The sequence below is a fragment of the Amphiprion ocellaris genome, chromosome 11 (assembly GCF_022539595.1).
Source record: "Amphiprion ocellaris isolate individual 3 ecotype Okinawa chromosome 11, ASM2253959v1, whole genome shotgun sequence".
Lineage (NCBI taxonomy): Eukaryota > Metazoa > Chordata > Actinopteri > Pomacentridae > Amphiprion > Amphiprion ocellaris.
The window spans coordinates 33,259,269-33,281,756 of NC_072776.1; positions in this window are offsets into that span (position 1 = coordinate 33,259,269).

The following is a 22,488-nucleotide window of genomic DNA, read 5'->3' on the forward strand; positions in this document are numbered from 1 at the left end:
GGATCAGTTTTCAGATTTCACGTTGACTAAATACATCATCAATCGAAATACAGAATGAGGATGGTTGTTAAAGACACACAAAAAACACAAAATAATGAAATCCACAAAAATAAAATGATGCAAAACGATGACTCAAAACAATCACAAGGAGATTTAAAACAGATCAGAACCACATTAAAGATGCAAAAATGACGGCACTGAGATAAAAATTACATTTTTGATGGATCACATTGATGATTGAACATATTAATAATAAACCATGTTGATAATTGATCTGATTGGATAATGGATCACATTGATGATTGAACATATTAATAATAAACCATGTTGATAATTGATCTGATTGGATAATGGATCACATTGATGATTGAACATATTAATAATAAACCATGTTAATAATTGATCTTATTGGGTAATGGATCACATTGATGATTGAACATATTAATAATAAACCATGTTGATAATTGATCTGATTGGATAATGGATCACACTAATAATAGACCACATTTATAATTAACCACATTGATTAAGGATCATATTGATAATAAACCATATTCATAATGGATCACATTGATAATAATTCATAATAAGCCACACTGATAATAAAACTACATTGATAATAAATCACACTGATAAGATACCAGATTTATAATGGATCATACTGATCATAGATCACATTGAAAATAAACCACACTGACAATGTACCATATTTATAATAGATCACACTGATAATAAACCATATTAATTATAAATCCCATTATTAACGGACCTCATTGGAGTTTTGTGTCCAGCTGCAGGTTTCAGTTTCTGTATCTCATTCTGGTCACTGAGTTCATGAAGACAAAGAGCAGAAAGAAGAAAAGTTGGTCTGGAAGTGAAGTCAGTCTGAGCTGTTTCTCATTTAGAAAATGAAAAAGAATAAGAAATAAATGACTTTTTGCTCATAAAGAGGCTGTCGAGTGTCTTATTTTGACTGAAGTCATGAATATTTAAAGAGTGCAGCAGCTACAGAGAACACGCTGCCATTTGTGCCTTTTATACATCTGTATTCGCCTCTTAAATTAAACATTAATTACATTTCTTCATAAAAGAACAATACAGCGCTGAAGCATTCCGCTTTCAACAAGTTAATTATTTCCAATTTGCAACAAAATATGTGTGAACGTGTCAAACTGCACATGGACTTCACAGAGGCTTACAAAGCCCAAGTTCTCCACAGCAGAGTTTCATCAGGTCTGCCCTCAGAGCTTCGTTTGGACGACGCAGCTCGTTATTTCTGCTGTCGGACAAAGAAAAGCCGACAACAAACTCACTGAGCTTCATCTGCAGGTGGAAACTACACGACCAAACTTCCTCATAACACAAGAACACATGTCCAGCTCCGATGTTATCAGACGAAGAAGCTTCAGAATAAAAGTCTGTTAGAAAGCAGCGGGGGAGTCTTAGAGAATAAACGACGTGTCATCTGGGTGTAAATCCTCCACGTTGAGCTCTCACTGTTTCTCTCAAGAACCAAATTAAAGTCACTTCAGTCCGTAAGCAGCTTTAAAGAGTGAAGCACAAAATACCTTTTCTCTGCTGTGACTGAAGATCAGCCGCTAAAGCCGAGAGATTAACGTCCTGTCGAAGCCTCGGAGGATTTCATCTCATCTGGAGGTCACAGAGGTACCGGCGGGCCGACGGAGGCCAACAGGTTGATCAAGGTCCGAGCTTTAGGCTGGAAGAGGTCAAGACAAAGAAATTCATCTATGAGCAGCTGATCTACAGCGAATCACCCAGAACCACAACAGACCTTCTTCTCACCTCGATTTTAAAGGATGTTCTCACAGTATTACAACAGATGTCAGGTTCTGGTTCTGGATTTTAATGCCTTGACTCGTTATGTCACTGAAATGCCTTCCTTTTACAGAACCACCGGCCCAAAAACCACAAGGGGTTTTATGAAATCTGCTATTTGCTACAGCAACACTTCAGAACTTCTAAACGTCTAAAACCAGGTCCAGATTGAACATTTCAAAACCTCTGAACATCTAAAACCAGGTCCAACATAATAATTTCAGACCCTGTGAACCTTTGAAACCAGGTCCAGATTAAACATTTCAGAACCTCTGAACCTCTAAAATCAGGTCTACATTAAACATTTCAGAAAGCCAGGTAAGACTAATGCACTTCAGAACCTCTAAAACCAAGTTCAACTTACACACTTCAGCACCCCTGAACGTCTAAAACCAGGTCCTACATAAACACTTCAGAATCTTTGAACCTCGAAAACAAAGACGAACTGAACCTTTTCAGAAACTGTGAACCTTTAAACCAGGTCCAACATAAACACTTCAAAACTTCTAAATCAGGTCCAACTTAAACACTTCAGAACCTCTAAAACCAACTCCAACAAAAACATTTCAGTTACCTACAATGAGTGAATTTCAACACCGGGAAAGTCCCAGAACCGATTTCACCTCCACAGATCCAACTGATCCTCAGTTTTCTTATTTTGTCACTGTCAGATTGATTAGATTGGTTTTCCACAAATTGAGATCCAGTCTAGAATTAAGGGATAACAACCACACAGAAAGAAGACAGAACCTCAGTAAAGACTCCATTTGGGTCGGGTCAGACTAGACTTGAGTCCAGCCTACTTTGTCCTGGGTGTGATTCACTTTGGTACCTGCAGATTCATTTTGTAATGGGTCTGACTTTCCAAAAGTCCTTTTTGTACCAGGTCCACTGATCTTTGAATTAGTTTGGACCAGGTCTGCAGGTCCTTCAGTGTTTAGTGGATCTGGTCTTCTCATCCTAGGACCAGTTTTGGATGGGGTCTTTCTTCTGGACCTGAATGGATCTAATCATTCTGTGACAACAGTTTTTGGGTCAATTCTGGGTCTGTATGGACCAGGTCTGAAGGTCCTTCCATCTGTTGAAGATCAGGTCGTCTTATTCTCTGGCTTGTTTTAGATTTTTTTCTTTTTTTTTGGACCTGGTCAAGTTGTTGGACCTGCTTGGATCTAATCATCCTGTGACACCTGGTTTTTGGTCAGTTCTGTATCAGATGTTTTGGGTCTGTTTGGACCAAGTCTTATGGTCTTTTGGTCTGTTGAAGATGGGGTTGTCTTTTTTCTGGCTTGCTTTGGACCAGGTCTTTATTTTGGACCTGGTTAAGTTGTTGGACGATTGTTTTGGGTCATGTCTGGACCAAGTTTTCTGGGTCTGTTTGGACCCAGTCTTTGGTCTGTTAAGAACTGGGTCTTCTTGTCCTCTGGTCTGTTCTGGGTTGGGTTGACAACAGGTTTTCGGTCACTTCTAGGTCAGAATTCTGAGGGTCCATTTTGGGTCCAGGTCCAGGATTTGTGGAGCAGTAAAGACTGGAATCTCCGTGCAGCAACAAAAACAACTTTTCATCACATAAAGGCTTTTAAGATTTAAACAGACTTGAGTTTTGTCCCTGTTCATGGTCTTACAGGACAATAGCAGAATTTGTATCCTCAAACTGCAGAGTCACGTTGACCTTCTGCAGAGGAACCGGACTGAACCCTGACCACCAACAGATCCGACCTGGACCTCCTGACAGAAGAACGTTCTAGAACGGGACGTGTCGTCAGACCAGCGTTGCAGGTCGCTGTCTTCTCGCGCTGCAGTGGACTCATTATTTTGTGGCCTCGGGCTGCGTTTCATCATCCTGCGGTTGTTTCACGGCTGTTGTTGAGTCTGTTTTTGCAGATTGTTTGTCGAAGCGGAGAGCGTCGAGTCGCTCGCAACAATCAATTAATGATGTGAGAGGGATGCAAGCGATGAAGTCTTTGTCGCGGCGGCAGCGGGCTGATAAAACCAGCAGCCTCTGACACCAGAGCCCGTCTTTGTTTCCTCTGCAGAGGCTGCAGGCTGGACGGGCTTTTGTGTTTGCTTTTAACTCAATCAAACCAGACACCCGCTCAGATATTCAGACCAGCATGAAAAATTCATCAGCACTTATTCAAACTTCTGCTTCTCTTCATTATTTCAACAACGTCAAAGAAGTTTATATGAGCCTCCGGGGAAGATTTAAAGCCTCCGAGAGCCCCTCCATTGATGGCGGGAACCAACAGAAGACCATGAACTGTGTTTGTGTTAGCTTAAAGATGGAGGTCGAGTCCGATTTAACGCTCGCTCGGACTGAAGAGTCAACAACGCATGCGAAGATAAAAGCAGCAGATCTACGCTTGAACAAGAACTTCTCAAAATTAAACCTTAAAGATCTCAGACGGATCATCAAGATGGGTTTAGATGTGATGTATAGACTCCATTCAGAAGTGTATTGAAAACATCTCCAATTTAAGCTTCAACTGGTCACAATTAAAGTTTAAATTAAAGTGTAGTTGGCATTCTATACTTATGACGTCCATTTAGTAGCAGCCTATCAACATCATCAGAAGCTCTGATGACAACATCTAGAAGACTTTCAAGTTCAGTCCAGCTGCTGAGGAAGCTCATGTGATGTGATCAAAAGCTACAGTACAACTAATAAATGGATCTGACAGGAAAACGGTCAAATGTTACGTCTGACTCTCTAATTCGGACTCGACAAAATAAAATATTAAAAAGTGTGACGTCTTTATCCTTCTGTTGTGAGCAGGTTTATTAGAAGATAGCTGAATGTCAATTAGTAGATATTTAAACGTTGATATTTAGCATCTTATAAACTCTAAACAACGTCTTTATATTTCCATTTTGAGCAGGTTTATTGGATATTTAAACGTCGAACAGCTTCCTGTAAACTCTGTAAACTGTGTGAACCACCAGCTGCTCTGCGTCTTTCTTTCCACGGGAACATTTTCCCATCATCCCGCGGTTAACCTGAGAGTTTCAGGGAAAACCAGGACCTGATCTGAGGTCAGGCGGCAGCTCCGGGCGTCCTGCAGCTCCTGTTTCTGTTGGTGTTTGCGTTGGTGCCCAGAGCGAGGATGGAGGACGGCGGCCCGGGGCCCCGGAGGCCCTCAGGTGTCACCGAGGCGTGAAAGGTGAGAACGTTGCTGCTGCTGATATCTGACCGACGCAGGAACTCGTCGTTGTTTCAGGAGTGTGAGCCGAGAGGACGAAGGAGGAGGACGGCAGCTGAGTAAATACTGTCATCCTCCTCGCCGTCCCATCAGCCACCTTTCCATTAAACCTGATCAGACCTGATATCAGCTATCAACACGGTCTGTAACAGATACGACGGAACCGAGCCAACAGCACGAAGCCATACTTCATAAAACTTCATACATGACAGATACAGTCGTACAACAATAAAACATCTTGTAGCACTGCAACCACCAAGCAAACAAACACAAAGCAAAAAACTGCATAAACAGCACCCATATTAGCATGAAAAACAGTAAAACAGGAAGAACAAGAATAAAATCATGACCATATCACTCTCCTTAAGGACCCCTGCTGACTCCGACAGTACAAGCTAATTTCAAGTAGTTCTTTTTAACGGAGAAAAGCCAAAAATTCTACTAATATTTGCTGATTTCCTGTGACTCTAACTTCAATTATGGTCAAACAAACACATTAAAGACAGTGACTGCTAGCTGCACTGACAGTATACAGCTGTTTTGATGTTTGATATAAATTTTAAGGGATTCATATGAATTGAAGATACAACATAATGTTATGGTGGCGTAGAAAACATAATTTGAGCATTAAATTGTTATGCTGGCATTTAAAATGACATAATTTTTGCATTAAATTGTTATGCTGGCATTTAAAATGACATAATTTTTGCATTAAATTGTTATGCTGGCATTTAAAATGACATAATTTTTGCATTAAAATGATTTTGTTAGCATAAAAAACGTAATTGCCATCAACAATATTATGTTTGCATTTTAGGTGTTAAAGTTAGCTTTACAGAAAGTCACATCAACATGAAAATAATGCATAAACTTGTATGTTAGCATTAAAAACATCAGCATTAAAAATGCCATGTAAGCATGAAAAATCTAATCTTAGCACTGAAAAATGTTGTTAGCATAATGCCTATTTACATAGTAATATGTTACAATAAAAAAGTGACAATACTGCAAGTTAGCATGAAAGTAACGCTTTAGACGGATCAATCACAGAAGCTTAAAAATGTTGTTAGTATAAAATGTGTGCTAGCTGAAACATTATTTTTGCATCTAACATTATGTCAGCATTAAAAATGTCACGTTGGCATAAAAATGTGTTAGCATAAAAAATGTTAACATAAATAAATAATGTTAGCATTAAAGTATTGTTGGCATCAAAATATTTCTAAGCATGAAACGTGTGTTCGCAAAAAAGTTAGCATTAAAAATATGTTAGCATAAAATAATATTAGCATATATTAGTATAATAATAGTATTTTCTGAGGATAAAAACATGAATTTTAGCAAAAAACCTAACACACAACAGTCCAGAAGTTGTCCTTTGGAGCACTTTTGAATAGTTAGCTTTCTGTTAGCTTAGCACAGCTTGAGCAGAAGTAATAAGGAAAAACAGAAATACAACAGGTTTGAATAAATACCACAAATAATGACACAAACTGACAGTGAACTAGCAGCTTACTGCAGCGCTAACATGAACCTCTAATCCTTAAGTTTTTTAATCTTTCTGTTTGTCTCTGCAGAAATGTCTCTTTACCAACACAGAAATACAAAAAGATCACATTAGTGGTTCAGCATCATCAGTTTGTAGAGAAACTGAGTGAATGATTGTTTGAATCTTTCAGCGTCATGAATTCTTTCGGCCCCAAACGAGCAGACGGAGGGTTTTTTTCTGCAGATCTGAACCGTCCGCCTCCAGCAGACCTCATATACACTCGGCTAATCCCCAGAAATCGATTCAAACCCTCCAACTTTCAACTCTTCAGACGAGGACGTGAAGCCCAGAGATGTTTGGTCTCAGTTTGATCCTGTTTCTGAGTCCGAGGAGAGAAAAGCGATTAACCGGACGGAGAGTCAGAAGCTCTGAACGATGCTGAACGATCATCAGAACTCTGCTTCCAGAGTCAGAACTACACTCAGACATGTTGAAACACCAATGTTCAGGTCCTTCTACTACCTGAGGATGTCATTATCAATCATGTACATCTGAATAAACCTGCTGTAAAACTAGTGAAAAAGATAGTTCAGAACTCCATAGAGAATCTGTCTAATTTTAGTTTCCTTTGGTGTAACAATGTTTATCTGTCCATCCACGATACACTGCAGACAGGAGTTTCCATTTGTTCCAAGACAATGTTTTCGGAGAAAAACCCAATTAAATCGATATTTAAGCTCTTATTTCTTACATAGACATACAGGATAGATAAATAGATTCACCTAAATATGTGTATAAACAGAGAAAACAGTTCAGAACTCCATAGAGAATCTGTCTAATTCTAGCTTCTTTGTCTGAACATCAGTGATTCTCTGCAGCTCTCAGACTGTTCTGCTGCTTTAAAGACACACTTAGACAGATTTTAAACAGAGTCAGGCTTCGTGACAACATTATTTTTTCTGTATTTTACAGGGAAGCAGCTGATTTATCTTTACTGTAGTTGTCGGAGGATGAAGATGACCCCGCGGGCGCAGAACGCAAGATAACGACTTTCTAATCTGTGTCGGACCCAAAGAAGCTCCTGACAACACAAAGCAAACACGGATCCTCCATCAGTGCAAATATTAAAGCCATTATGTGTTTAATCACGGTCTGATCTGTGGAAGCTCCCCGCAGATTAATCAGCTCCGCCGGGCCGCAAATTAACGGCAAGTTTTCGTGCTAATTTTAACCATAATCCGGGTGTTGATTGACAGTGTTGTCGGACCTCAGAATAACTCCGCACTCGAGTGTCCGTGCTGTTTGGATTATTTAAGATTATGTTGTAATTCCCCTTTTTAATCTGCCCGCTTGAAGATTGTGGAGTCGCAGTCACCGATCAAAGTGTCTGATGAGATGTGAAATCCTCGTTGGTCGCTCATGAGGAAACTTTCCCATCAGCACTTCAGCGTGTGAAGCGCTCATCAGGAGATTATCTGCTGCTGCAAACTCAAAAAACCCAGAATCCAGTGAAACCAGTAGAACACACTACAATACCCATGAGCCTCTGCTGCTGTATAAGGTGTCTGTGGTAGTTTTGTGTCTCTCTTTTGTTGTTTTGTGTCTTTTTTTTGGTAGTTTTGCATCATTTTACATTTTTGCTAACAGAAACATCAGACAGGCAGGAGGTCGGGGTGGATGGACATTGTGATCACTGTCTCTTTGTGGTTGTTTTGAGACATTTTGTCTGTCATTATTTTTTGTTTCTTTGTGTTTGTTTTGCATCTTTTCGAGGCTGTTTTGTGTCTTTTTGTGGCCGTTTTGTGTTTCTGTGGTTGTTTTGCAACTTTTTGTGGTAGTTTTGCATCACATTATGGTCATTTTGCATAATTTTGTGTTTCTTTGCTATTATTTTGAGACATTTTAATTCTCTTTGTTCTTGTTTTGTGTCTTTTTGTGGTCAATTTGAGTCTCTGTGGTAGTTTTGTGTCACTCTTTGGTTGTTGTATCTCTTTTTGGTTGCTTTATTTTGCATTTCAGGGAAACATCAGACAGAGAGGAGGTCAGGGTGGATGGATGGGTCGACTTTTACTTGGCTGTCACCGTCTCGTTCTGTTGTTTCAAGAGAAAAATGTGATAAAACATCTCTAAATATCAGAGCTGTGCCATTTTTATCTAAAATATTTTTATTTACAGTTCTGGCAAGTATACATTTTTGTTCATTTCTGACTCATTATGAAACGTCTCCAAATTTTAAAAGTTTGATTTGATCATAATTTTTGTCAAAAATGTAAGATTACATCTTAAAAACATTCAACACCTTTTTTATTTCTAATTTACCATCAACTTTATACCTCAAATAAGAAAATTTTGATTTCTTATCTCATTTTTCTCTCATCTCTAAACTATGACACATGTACAATTTTTAATATTTAATTTGTAATAATTATTTATTAAATAATAAAATATTAATTAATAATTTTTAAAAAATATATTAAAATGAGGGCTGCACAGTGGCGTAGTGGTTAGCACGTTCGCCTTGCAGCGAGAAGATCCCTGGTTCGCGTCCCGGCTTTCCCGGGATCTTTCTGCATGGAGTTTGCATGTTCTCCCTGTGCATGCGTGGGTTTTCTCCGGGTACTCCGGCTTCCTCCCACAGTCCAAAAATATGCTGAGGTTAATTGATTACTCTAAATTGCCCGTAGGTGTGAATGTGTGAGTGCTTGTTTGTATATATATATGTAGCCCTGCGACAGACTGGCGACCTGTCTAGGGTGTCCCCTGCCTTCGCCTGAGTCAGCTGGGATAGACTCCAGCACCCCCCCGCGACCCTAGTGAGGATTAAGCGGTGTATAGATAATGGATGGATGGATATTAAAATGAAAACTTGATATAACATAATTTTCAAGATATTTCCAAGCCACTTGTGAAGAAAAACAACTAATTCTAACATCATTAAGGACAAATTTGTAATATTAAAAAATCTGACTGATTATCTCATAATTATGATAAACAATGAAGTTAAAGAGGAGAAACCTCAATATTTTTGATTTAAAATCAACTTTTGACCTCAGAAAACTAAATATAATAAAGCCAGAACTCTTATTTTGTATCTTAAAATATTAAAAAATCAGCTCCAACATTTCTAAAATACAGCAGATGAACAGAAACTGAACAGTTAAAACATTTAGTGATGAAACTTTGTTGTTTTCTGTTTTCCAGATGACGTAGCTTAAAGTAGTTTCTTTCTCCTCGTCTTGTTCTCATTCTGCTCAGCATCCGTCCGCTCAATTAAAAACCGTCTGCAGGAGGAAACGTGATTTATTTAGAAAAATAGTGGAAGTAATCAACGTAAGAGGAGCCATCTCGATATTAACGGCCCGTTAACTGGCCTCAGCAAACTTCCAGAGGATGAAGGAAAAGGAATTAAGGTTACGTAAGCATGTCGGCCGTCCTGTAAAACAATATCGTTTCAGCAGAGAGGATTAATTTCTCGCTGCTCAGACAGAAGCAGAAAAATTAAGGTTTTAATCTGTTTAACGAGAAAAAAAAAAGGATTCTTTTCATTTTACTGCAAGCCTGTTTGAGGAAAAAACACCGAACACGAAGAAATAAATCTGAACCCAAAAACTGATCTGACCTCAGAATGATGCAGCTGTGAAGGGAAGGAAAGTGAAGTGTTGCATCTATGAAGTGAAGTGTTGCATCTATGAAGTAAAGTGTTGCATCTATGAAGTAAAGTGTTGCAGCTGTAAAGTGTTGCAGCTGTAAAGTGAAGGAAAGTGAAGTGTTGCTGCTGGAAAGTGAAGTGTTGCTGCTGTAAAGTGAAGGAAAGTGAAGTGTTGCAGCTGTAAAGTGAAGGTTTTTTCCAGTTTTTAACTCATAAATTGTCTAATTTTGGTGATTTTTCTTTTAAAGAAAAAGAAAATACTCACGCTTTTCTAACTTCCAGGTGGATTTTGTGGTTCAGGACGCTATTTTTTATGCTTTTAATGTTTGTTGTTCAAAGAACCAAATATCGACCAAATACACCAAAACAAGCTCAATATTAACTAAAAGTCAACTAAACGACAGTTTTTAACATGTTTACCGTCATACATTTACCTCATTTACATAAACACGCCCCACATTTGCCATATATGGTCAGAGGTTCCCCTTTAAAAGGTGAACAGGAAGTTACATCTCCTGCAGTCTGGTGGAGTTTTATGCATCTTTACTGCATCAGTTTACTGTGGAAATGTCTTTATTTGAAAGAAAGAAGTAATTTTGGGTACAGTGAGTCTATGTTTCTTTTATATTAGGGATTAAACTTCTGTAAAAATGACATAAAATATTACTTTCCCAGATTATAATACATATTCAGACTAAGATCCCACAGTGTGGCCTGTTTCAACACATATTTAATTTGTTCTTTTACAATACGTCATCATTAAACTACACTGTTTTACTGTATTTAAATCAGCTAAAATATCATTTTATGGATGTTTTTTGTTGATTTTACAAGTTTTATTCAATATTCCATCATTTCTGGCCTTCTTCCTGCCAGATTTTTAGTTTTTATTTTTTGTTGTTTGTTTTTTAGTGTGACTGATTTAGACCCAACAAACAGATTCTTATTCTTTATTTTCTTCATTTCATGTGAATGAATTTGTCTTTTTTGTTTCCATTACGGAGGTCAGGATCAGGACGGATCCGTCACCTTCCAGGACTCGGCCTCTAAACGGTTAATGGTGTGTGATGGCCGACATCTTGAGCTGCCATATGTCATCAGGCCGAGGCGACGTGTCATGAATATTCCTGCAGCTCATTACCGGGCCTCGGCGCTGAAGCTGATCCGGTCCGACGCCATCAGCACCGATATTTATCAGTGTCGAGCTCCAAGCTGCTGCTGAGCAACAGACAGACACGAAACCTCCAGTTTAACCAGCAAAACATCAACCAGAACCAGTTTAACCAGCAGAACATCAACCAGAACCAGTTTAACCAGCAGAACATCAACCAGAACCAGTTTAACCTGAAGAACTCCAACCAGAACCAGTTCAACCTTCTACCAGAACCAGTTTAACCAGCAGAACATCAACCAGAACCAGTTTAACCAGCAGAGCTCCAACCAGAACCAGTTTAACCAGCAGAGCTCCAACCAGGACCAGTTTAACCTTCAACCAGAACCAGTTTAACATTCAACCAGAACCAGTTAAACCTGCAGAACATCAACCAGAACCAGTTTAACTTTCAACCAGAACCAGTTTAACCAGCAGAACATCAACCAGAACCAGTTTAACCTTCAACCAGAACCAGTTTAACCTGCAGAATTTCAACCAGAACCAGTTTAACCAGCAGAACATCAACCAGAACCAGTTTAACCTGCAGAACATCAACCAAAACCAGTTCAACCTTCTACCAGAATCAGTTTAACCAGCAGAACATCAACCAGAACCAATTTAACCTTCAACCAGAACCAGTTTAACCTGCAGAATTTCAACCAGAACCAGTTTAACCAGCAGAACATCAACCAGAACCAGTTTGACCTTCAACCAGAACCAGTTTAACCAGCAGAACATCAACCAGAACCAGTTTAACCTGAAAAACTCCAACCAGAACCAGTTTAACCTTCAACCAGAACCAGTTTAACCAGAAAAACTCCAACCAGAACCAGTTTAACCTTCAACCAGAACCAGTTTAACCAGCAGAACTTCAACCAGAACTAGTTTAACTTTCGACCAGAACCAGTTTAACCAGCAGAACTTCAACCAGAACCAGTTTAACCTTCAACCAGAACCAGTTTAACCAGCAGAACATCAACCAGAACCAGTTTAACCTTCAACCAGAACCAGTCTAACCAGCACAGCTCCAACCAGAACCAGTTTAACCTTCAACCAGAACCAGTCTAACCAGCACAGCTCCAACCAGAACCAGTTCAACCTTCAACCAGAACCAGTTTAACCAGCAGAACTTCAACCAGAACCAGTTTAACCAGCAGAACATCAACCAGTTTAACCAGCAGAACTTCAACCAGAACCAGCTTCAACCTGCAGTTTTGTTGTTTTCAGTTTCCTTTTCCTGTCATTTTCAGTCTGTTTTTGTTGAATTATGTTGCTGTTCTCTGTTATTTTCAGTTTTCTGTCATTTTCAGTTACTGCTTTGTTGTTTTCTCTAAAGGTTTTCTGTCATTTTTAGTCGTTGTTTTGTCATTTTCAGTGGTTGTTTTCTGTTGTTTTCAGTCACGTTTTTTTTTGTTGGCCTTTTCAGTTTTCTGTTCATCTCAGTTCCTAAACTGACTCCTGACATCACAGAGACTGAACTCCTTTACATGAATCGACCATATATGGTCAACACTTCCTCTAAAGGACTGATTCCCACCATGTTTTCACCAACATGGACCAAAGAAAGACAACTGTGGTTCCTCCATCTTTATCTTTATTCTGCAGGTTCCTGGTTCTTGTTCTTTGTCTTTATTCTGCAGGTTCCTGGTTCTGGTTCTTTGTCTTTATTCTGCAGGTTCCTGGTTCTGGTTCTTTGTCTTTATTCTGCAGGTTCCTGGTTCTGGTTCTTTGTCTTTATTCTGCAGGTTCCTGGTTCTGGTTCTTTGTCTTTATTCTGCAGGTTCCTGGTTCTGGTTCTTTGTCTTTATACTGCAGGTTCCTGGTTCTGGTTCTTTGTCTTTATTCTGCAGGTTTCTGGTTCTGGTTCTATGTCTTTATTCTGCAGGTTCCTGGTTCTGGTTCTAAATTTGTTCTCGGACTCGCTGGCGTCGATGCCTCTCCGTCTGAGCGAGGAAACGTTTTCAGGGTGGGAGGCGTGAGGAGGACGGACTGAGCGCGCTCAGTGCCGGCAGCAGGACTGATGTGATCTGGATCACTGTCGCGTTGATTAATTAACGGTCGGGGGTCTGACGGGGGAAGTGAGCCGGACCATGATGCTCTGCTGCCTGCAGGCTTCACACTAATTGGGTCAGAATCAGTGAGTCCTGGAGGATGTGAACGAGGCTTCAGGCTGATCTGGACTCTGTTTTCTGTCACTCTGATCCGGATCAAACTCAAACTGACCTGGAGGCTCCTCAGCTGATCTGGATCTCATGGATTTCTGGTGAACCGGGTCACTGAGGAGACAAACCGGATCAGAGTCACCTGGACTCACCTGCAGAAGAATTCATCCTCAAATCCACTTTCATGTAAAAACCAATCAGACAATTTACTGCTTGTACTTATTATTAATTAGTTCAATATTTGTAGTCTTCTATTCCACGATATTTCAGAAAACAACAAAAACGAGACACAAAATGACAAAAATTAGACAGAAAATAGCAACAATTATTCCAAAAACAAGAGAGAAAATGACCAAAATGACATAAAAAAAAGCTTACAACAAGAAAAACAAGACATAAAATTACATAAAATGGTCAGATAGTGACAAAACTGTGATAAAAATGACAAAATGATCAAAATAAGATGCAAAATGACAAAAACAAGATGTAAATGACCAAAACAGGACAAAAAAATACTAAGACAAGACACAAAATGACTAACATAAGACATAAAATAACAAAAACATGATGTAAAATGACTAAAACTTGACAAAAAAACAACAAAAATAAGACAAAATGCAACAAACATAAGATAAAATGACTAAAATGAGACACAAAAACAAAAAAAGCAAAACATAAAATGACATAAAATGGTCAGATAGTGACAAAACTGTGATAAAAATGACAGAAAATGATCAAAATAAGACATAAAATGACAAAAACAAGATGTGAAATGACCAAAACAGGACAAAAAAAAAAAACTAAAACAAGACACAAAATGACTACAATAATACAAAATAAAAACACATGATGTAAAATGACTAAAATTTGGGGGGAAAAAACAATTGTAATGAGACACAAAATGACAAAAACAAGATGTAAAATGACTACAATGTGACAAAAAAAACAACTAAAAGGAGACACAAAACAACAAAAAGCAGCAGAGTTCTGATGTTTTTATTTAACTGGTTCTATTTAAACTGACTGGATTGGAACCGTTGTGTTTCTGTTTGTATTTAGTTCTGATCGGAACCGTTGTGTTTCTGTTTGTATTTAGTTCTGATCGGAACCGTTGTGTTTCTGTTTGTATTTAGTTCTGATCGGAACCGTTGTGTTTCTGTTTGTATTTAGTTCTGATCGGAACCGTTGTGTTTCTGTTTGTATTTAGTTCTGATCGGAACCGTTGTGTTTCTGTTTGTATTTAGTTCTGATCGGAACCGTTGTGTTTCTGTTTGTATTTAGTTCTGATCAGAACCGTTGTGTTTCTGTTTGTATTTAGTTCTGATCAGAACCGTTGTGTTTCTGTTTGTATTTAGTTCTGATCAGAACCGTTGTGTTTCTGTTTGTATTTAGTTCTGATCAGAACCGTTGTGTTTCTGTTTGTATTTAGTTCTGATCAGAACCGTCGTGTTTCTGCCTCCACAGCTGTTTGTTCTTTTGTGGTCCTGCTATCGTCATGGCAACCACCTTTGGATCCAGTTCTAGCGGCGTCCTCAGCGGGCCACTTGGAGCGCCGCCTGAACCACAGCTGTTGATCCTGGTCCAGACCCAGAACCACCAGAACCCTGTTCCAGACCTCACCTCCCCAGAGACACCTTCCTGAAGAGCCACACGGATCCAGACCCAGATAAGGACCGGTTCTGGTTCTGGTCCACCTCCAGGACTCTGGTTCTGGTCCACCTCCAGGACTCTGGTTCTGGTCCACCTCCAGGACTCTGGTTCTGGTCCACCCAGAATACACCAAGTGGATCCAGAGGAAAACACTGAACCAGGATCCTGGAAGTTCTGCTGAAGGAACCTGAGAGGAAAAAGGATTTTAAATCTGGACGAATAAATCTGAACAGGAAGTAGAAAAACATCCGATAAAGACGTTTATGTTTACAACTGAAAACTAGAAATGATTCACAGGAAAAACTGCAGGGAGATAAACATTGTGTTGTTTTCAACCATTTCTAGTCACTAAAATCTAAAAATGATTCATAGAAAAATGTGGTTTTTTTGGAAAACTGCAGAGAAATGCACAGTTTATGTTGTTTTCAGTCATTTTTTGTCACTGGTTTAATTATTTTCAGTCCCTGTTTTGTCTGGTTCTCATTTTTAATCACTAAAAACTAAAAATGATTATAGAAGAATCAGGGGTGCAGGACAACACACACACTTTGTGTTATTTTCAGTCATTTCTGGTCACTGTTTCCAGCCATTTTCCATCCGTTGTCTGTCTTTGTCAGTTTTATAGTTTCTATGTTGTGTTGTTTTTAGTCACTGAAAACTAAAAATGATTTATAGAAAAATATGTTTCTTTTTCTGTTGAAAACTGCAGGGATATAAACACTATTTATGTTGGGTGTCGTCATTTTCAGTCCCTGTTTTCTGTCATTGCAATTTAATGCAATTTTCGGTCACTGAAGGCTAAAAATGATTCACAGATTTTTTTTTAAATACACACAGTTTGTGTAGTTTTCTGTCATTTATAGTATTAAAATGAACAATGACAGAAAACAGTGTTTGAAAATAGTGGATGGACCAAAAATGACAGGAAATGGTAGAAAACTGGGACTGAAAATGAAGGAAAACAACATAAATGATGTGTCGCCTTGCAGTTTTCCAAGAACAGACTTTTCTAGGAATCATTTTTAGTTTTCAGTGACTAAAAATGACAGAAAAAATCTAACTTTCAGTTCTTGTTTTCTGTCTTTGTTGTAAATTTTGTAGCTGCTATGTTTTGTGTTTAGTCACTGAAAACTGAAAATGATTAATAGAAAAATCCGTTTTTTGGGGGGAAAGGGGATGGGAGATAAACACTGTGTTATTTTCAATCATTTTTAGTCACTGTTTTCTGTTATTTCCTGCTATTTTCTTTATTTTTATTTTTTTAATGCACATAGAAACATACTATTCGTGTTGTTTTCTGTCATTGTCACTTTTTAGTTTTGTCATTTGTGTCAATTTTTTTATTTAGTTTAGGTTTTTTTCATTTCATTTCATTGTTGGGAATTATATTAGTTTTTTAATATCTTTTTTGTGTTTTTTAAAATATTTTCAACATTTTTATGAATTTGCCTGCATTTTTTGGACAAAATGAAACAAGAATCATGGAGCTGATTTATCCAACGTTCACGTTTCTGTTCTGGAAATTACTGCAAATTAGTGCATCTTTAATGAGAAAATATTAGAGAATAATTTAAACATAAAATCTCAGGAAAACTGTGACACATAAAAATCATCATCTTAGCCAGGATTATTTAACGTTTGTGTTTTCTGATCAAATCTGACTCCGTTAACAAAAAGAAAACAGAAAAAGTGGGTCCAGAGATTCCTGCTTCTCCATCGTCAGGCTGAACTCTGGTTCTTCTCACTTTTATTGATCAGAGAAGAAAAAGTTCCTCTGGAACACTTTCAGTCTCCACGTTTCCATTTGAAGCCGAGTCTGGCTGTGGAATCTGTTCTTTCTTCTCTGGTGCTGAGATAACGTCCTGTAATTATGGGAAAACTCTGGATCCATTAGTCCAAAATCTGATGTCGGCTCCGAGGAACAACGAACAACGATGGGAAAGAAACGACTCACAACGTCTCTGAGGGGCAGAAGTTCACTAGATATCTGGAGGGGAGGATGGGGGAGGAAGGAGGAAGAAGAGGAGGAAGAGGGAGGATGGGGGAGGAAGGAGGAAGAAGAGGAGGAAGATGGAGGATGGGAGAGGAAGAGGGAGGACAACTTAGGATGGGGGGAGACAAGAGAGGAAGAAGGAGGAAGAAGGAGGGAGAAGGAGGGAGAAGGAGGAAGATGGAGGATGGGGGAGGAAGGAGGAAGAAGAGGAGGAAGATGGAGGATGGGGGAGGAAGGAGGAAGAAGAGGAGGAAGATGGAGGATGGGGGAGGAAGGAGGAAGAAGAGGAGGAAGATGGAGGATGGGGGAGGAAGAAGAGGAGGAAGAAGGAGGATGGGGGAGGAAGGAGGAAGAAGAGGAGGAAGATGGAGGATGGGGGAGGAAGAAGAGGAGGAAGATGGAGGATGGGGAGGAAGGAGGAAGAAGAGGAGGAAGAGGGAGGATGGGGGAGGAAGGAGGAAGAAGAGGAGGAAGATGGAGGATGGGGAGGAAGAAGAGGAGGAAGATGGAGGATGGGGGAGGAAGAAGAGGAGGAAGATGGAGGATGGGGGAGGAAGGAGGAAGAAGAGGAGGAAGATGGCGGATGGGGGAGGAAGAAGAGGAGGAAGATGGAGGATGGGGGAGGAAGGAGGAAGAAGGAGGGAGAAGGAGGAAGAAGGAGGAAGATGGAGGAAGAAGGAGGAAGATGGAGGAAGAAGGAGGAAGAAGGAGGAAGAAGGAGGAAGATGGAGGAAGAAGGAGGAAGATGGAGGAAGAAGGAGGAAGAAGGAGGAAGATGGAGGGAGAAGGAGGAAGAAGGAGGAAGATGGAGGAAGAAGGAGGAAGAAGGAGGAAGAAGGAGGAAGATGGAGGAAGATGGAGGAAGAAGGAGGAAGAAGGAGGAAGATGGAGGAAGAAGGAGGAAGATGGAGGAAGAAGGAGGAAGATGGAGGAAGAAGGAGGAAGAAGGAGGAAGATGGAGGAAGAAGGAGGAAGAAGGAGGAAGAAGGAGGAAGAAGGAGGGAGAAGGAGGAAGATGGAGGAAGAAGGAGGAAGAAGGAGGCTAACAGCTTCATGACCTCCTCCTTTAAAACACTGATGGTGTCTGATGAACAAATCAGAGTTTAGAGTAAAAGTACTGCAGCTCAGAAATACTCTGGTACTAGTAAAAGTACTGCAGCTCAGAAATACTCTGATACTAGTAAAAGTACTGCATTTACATCAAAATAAGGTCAGCATTTCTTTAGTCGCTGTTTTGAGGTTTTCTGACACGTTTCAGTTGCTTCAGCAATTTTCACTTGGAGCTATTTGTTGATTTTAGTGTTCAGTCATTGATTTGAATTATTTTCATTTTCAGTCACTGTTCAAGGTTGTTTTCAGTCTCATTTCTGACATTTTCAGTCTGATTTCAGTCATTTCCAGCTCTCTTCAGTCCCTCCTCAGGTCATTTTCAGTCACTGTTTTCTTTCGTGTTCAAGCACTTTTTTTAAGGCACTGTTTTGTCATTTGCAGGTTGCTGTCATCTGTTGTTTTTAGTCAGATTTGAGTAATTTTCTAATTTTTTTGTCCCACATTTAACTTGTTTTCAGCCTTGTTTTCACTTTTTCAGTCTGTTTTCCTCTGGACTCAAAAAGACTTTTGCAGATTTTTTTTACAACTTAATTTGCTGTAAAATTTCTGTCATTTAATTGAGAATTTCAAGCGAACTGCACTTAAAAGCTACCAAAATACGTTCAATTCTTGCTCCTAGATGCATTTTTATTCTACGTTTGTTGTTTTAGATTCTTGATTTAAGTGATTTTCTCGGTTTTACCTTTTTCTGCTGAGTCAGTATTTGTGTTTAAATCACGTTTAAAGGCGTTTAAATCGTGTTTAAAGGCGTTTAAATCGTGTTTAAAGGTGTTTAAATCGTATTTAAAGGCGTTTAAATCACGTTTAAAGGTGTTTAAATCAGCGCTGACGCTCGCTGCTGTGATAAAAGTCATTGTGATCTGGCAGCAGCAGCAGCTGTTAACCAGCAGGACGGTTTCTTCTCCGTACATGAAGCTCATTATTGACCTTTAAGTCTCCAGAGAGCAGCGACTTCATTTAAACCTGCAGCAGCTTCAGAGCTGCTTTGATGCTTTGAAGTGGAGGTTTGGTTTGATTTTTGCTCCACTAAACGTTTAATGACGTCTCCTCCTGCAACATAACCTTTAATCACACGTTTAGAGTCGGAGGAGTTTATTAGCTGATGTCAGATCAGAGGAAACACTGAGGAATTTCTCACTGACTGGAGAAACGACGTTTTTACCTCCAGTTCTCCTCGTTATCGACTGTTTTCAGCCACCAGATTCTGACATTTTCACTCACTGATTTCACACGTTTTCAGTCCCCCCCCCCTTTTTTTTTTTTTTTCCAATTTTCACTGAGTTAAATTGTTTTCAGGAACTGATTTGAGCATTTAAGTCACTGTTCTCTTTTTGTTTTTTGTCATTTTCTTTTTACATTTTCTTTCACTTCCAATCATTTTGTTGTTTTTTGGTTGCTGTTTTCCATCATTAGTCACAGTTTTCTATAGTTTCCAGCTTGTTTTCAGTCGCTGCTTTTGGTTGCTGTTTTCTGCAATTTTCTGTGGTCGTCGCTGTTTTCAGACGTTCTCAGTCACAGTTTTGTGCAATTTTCTGTCACTTATTTCATTTCTTCAGTTCCTCATTTAAGTGGTTTTCAGTAACTGATTTGTCATTTTCAGTCACTGTTTTCTTTTTGTTTTCAGTCGCTTTTTAAAAATTGCTTTTTGTCTTTGGATGCCATTTTCTGCCATTTTCAGTCAGTTTTTGTTGGTTTTCAGTTTGTATTCTGTCATTTTCAATTGCTGTTTTTAGTCGCTGTTTTGTGCTGATTTCTAGCTGTTTTCTGTCATTTTCAGTCAGTTTTCTGCCCTTTTCATTTTTTTCCAACTCGTCATTTAAGTTGTTTTCAGTCACCGACTTGACATTTTGATGTTGCTGTTTTCTTTCATTTTCGAGCAAAATTTTCTGTAGTTTTCAGCCACTGAGTTTAGTTGTTTTCAGTCACTGTTTAGTTTCCTTTTCAGTTCCTTTTTCTGACATTTTCTGATATTTTCATTCCATCATTTCCATCCCCGCTTTAACATTATAAGTCACTGTTTTCTTTCATTTTCAAACATCAGTCTTCAATCACCAGTTGGAAAAAAATCAGTCATTTTCAGTCAGTTTTCACTGTTTTCCTTCATTTTGAGGCATTTTTTCCCTGCTAAACGTCATGGTTCTATCTGCTGGACTGATGAAGTTCTTAGGCTCAGAATTTATGGAAAAAGTCCATTAAAAAGTGATAAATCTGGACCCACCTCTATTACTGGAACTCTGGAAATATTCACAGTATGAAGGTAGAACTCTGCTTCATTAATAAAGTTTCTGTAGATAAAGAGTCATTTGAGATTCTGAGGAGGTTTTAGGGAACTTTGCTGAGATTGAGTTGTTTTTATCTGGAATAAAACTGGTCAGAGTTTGAGCATCAGCTGGTGGAGAACGAGGCCGTGGTTCAGGAGGACGTGGGAGGATATTTCAGGTCGGTGCTGGAGGTGTCGCAGCCACAATCGGAGCTCTGCAGACAGAAAGCAGCTTCGCTCCTGAAGCGTGAAATTACTGCCGCTGCTTTTTGTTGATAATCCAACAGTTGTGAGAAAAAGCCTCCAACCAAACCGCCTTCCTGCTGTTTGTCTCCCAGTTTCATTTGTTCACCTTAAACCAACATTTCACCCTTAAATGGAACATTACGCCCTTCTGATTGAGGCAGGTTTTAATGGAAATGATGTTTAGACGACATTAAACGGCTCGTTTTCAGCTGGATCAGGTTCCGTTCTGTCACAGTTTTACCAATTACTGTTTTTTACGTCTTTTCTAGTGTTTTATCTTTAGAATGTTCCAGTTATTATCACTGATAGTCGATTCTTTCAAAGAATAACTAATCAACTGATTTCAGTCATTTTAACCCTCATGTCGTCCTGCGGGTTCAAAATGACTCGTTTTAAAGTTTGAAAATGTGGGAAAAAAATATATTTTCACAGTGAAACTTCTGATGTCCACATTTTCTACATTTTTGGGAAATCTTTGAACATTTTTGGTGGAGAAAAAGAAATATTAAAAATGTTTCTGAAGAACATTTAAAAAAAAAAATCCAGTAAATTTCACTGGATTTTGATTGATTTTTATGTGAATGTTCTTAAGAAAATGTAAGTTTTACTGATATATATGTAATCACTAGATATTTTTAGAATGTTTTGGAAGATTTTTACTCATTTTTGAAAATATTTACAAGAATTTTCTTGACAAATTTGGGGGATTTTTTTTTTTTTAAATAAAGCTTTTAAGAGAAACTTTTAAGGAATTATTGGAATTTTCTTCCTGAAGGTTCTGCAAATTTTCAGAAATTTTTGTTTTTTTTTTCAGACAAGGAAACAATATTTTTTGGTGCCTGTAAATGAAGGCAACAGGAGGTTTAATCACTGTTACGTGTCTTTGTGAGTTCTTGTTTTCTAATTTTATTTTCAGTTCTTTTCAGTCTGTTTGTTTTTAGTCCCTCTTTTGACATTTAAATCACTGTTGTCTTTCATGTACAATTAATTTTCAAAAACCAGTCATTTTTAGTCTTTTTTCTGTCATTTTCAGTTTTTTTTTTGCTGTTTTCAGTCACAGTTTTCTGATTTACTGATCTTATTTTCAGTTCTCTTCAGTCTGTTGTTTAAGTTGTTTTTTGTTCCTGTTTTGACAACAAAAAGGAGTCATTTTTAGTCCGTTTTTTTTGCTGTGTTTAGTCGTTTTCTGATGCTTTCCGACGTTTTTAGTCACCGATTTACTGATTTAATTTTCAGTTCTTTTCAGTCTCTCGTTTAAGTTGTTTTTAGTCACTGTTTTCAGTGTTTTCTCACCGTTTCCGAGGAACTGATTTCCGGTTCACTGATTATATTTCCCGTCTCTCGTTTGTTTTACATCCTTGTTTTTGACATTTAAAGTAACTGTTTTCTTTTGTTTAAAGAACATGAAAAGAGGCCTAATGCATGTTGGGAGAACATTCATTAGTCAGATGAGGCCAACATAAATTAGTTCCAATGGAGTCCAGGATGTTTGGTGTGAACCTGAACAGGACGACCACAGTGAGGAACAGATAATGTCTGTGGTCATTTTGTGTTTCTTTGTGGTAATTTTGTGCGTCTCTGTGGCTGTTTTGTGTGAACGTGTCGTCCTGACAGTGAAGAACGGAGGTGGCAGTGTGATGATATGAGGCTACATTAGTGTAAAAGAGACGATATTTATAGATGGACCATGAATGTCTGTGGATAAACCAGAACTCTGGCTGATAAGAAGCTTGAAGACGAGGA